This window comes from Ceratina calcarata, unplaced genomic scaffold, assembly GCF_001652005.2.
Source record: "Ceratina calcarata isolate Rehan_Ccalc_2016 unplaced genomic scaffold, ASM165200v1 scaffold14620, whole genome shotgun sequence".
NCBI classification, from domain to species: domain Eukaryota; kingdom Metazoa; phylum Arthropoda; class Insecta; order Hymenoptera; family Apidae; genus Ceratina; species Ceratina calcarata.
Genome location: NW_017135795.1, coordinates 1 through 409, shown reverse-complemented (window position 1 = coordinate 409; position 409 = coordinate 1). Strand labels below are relative to the sequence as shown.

Below are 409 nucleotides of genomic sequence, written 5' to 3'. Positions count from 1 at the left end.
CTTTCGAATGTTGCCGGGAAACATCGCAGCTATCATGAGAGAAGTGATAGCGCCGTCGCTCCATCCTATCAATGAAAATTTGCTGTGGCCGAGAGTCTTCATCAGATTGCAAGCCCAGTCCGCGTCGCGCTGGAAAAAGTCATCGGGAAACGTCCTATCGGGCGGCCTCGACTTTCCATAGCCCGGCGGGTCCCAAGCGACCACGGTAAATTTTTCTCTCGACAGACCTTCTATCTGTGGTTTGAAATCCGTCCATATCGAACCTACGACATTGCAGTTAAACGCTGCCTCATCTTATCTTCGAATCCTCGACCTTACGTAATTTTTTATCAATTGCGATCGAATCTACTAGGTAGCAGCACCTTCAAGGCGAAATCTGCGCCGAACGATGTGAGCAGAGGAGTGCAGA

At 49.9% G+C, this 409-nt stretch overlaps 1 pseudogene; it reads right to left on the bottom strand.

Annotated features, from left to right (window-relative positions):
• Window positions 1-5: 5 nt before the first annotated feature.
• LOC108631259 (valacyclovir hydrolase pseudogene) lies at window positions 6-293 on the bottom strand (annotated as a pseudogene).
• Window positions 294-409: the final 116 nt, after the last annotated feature.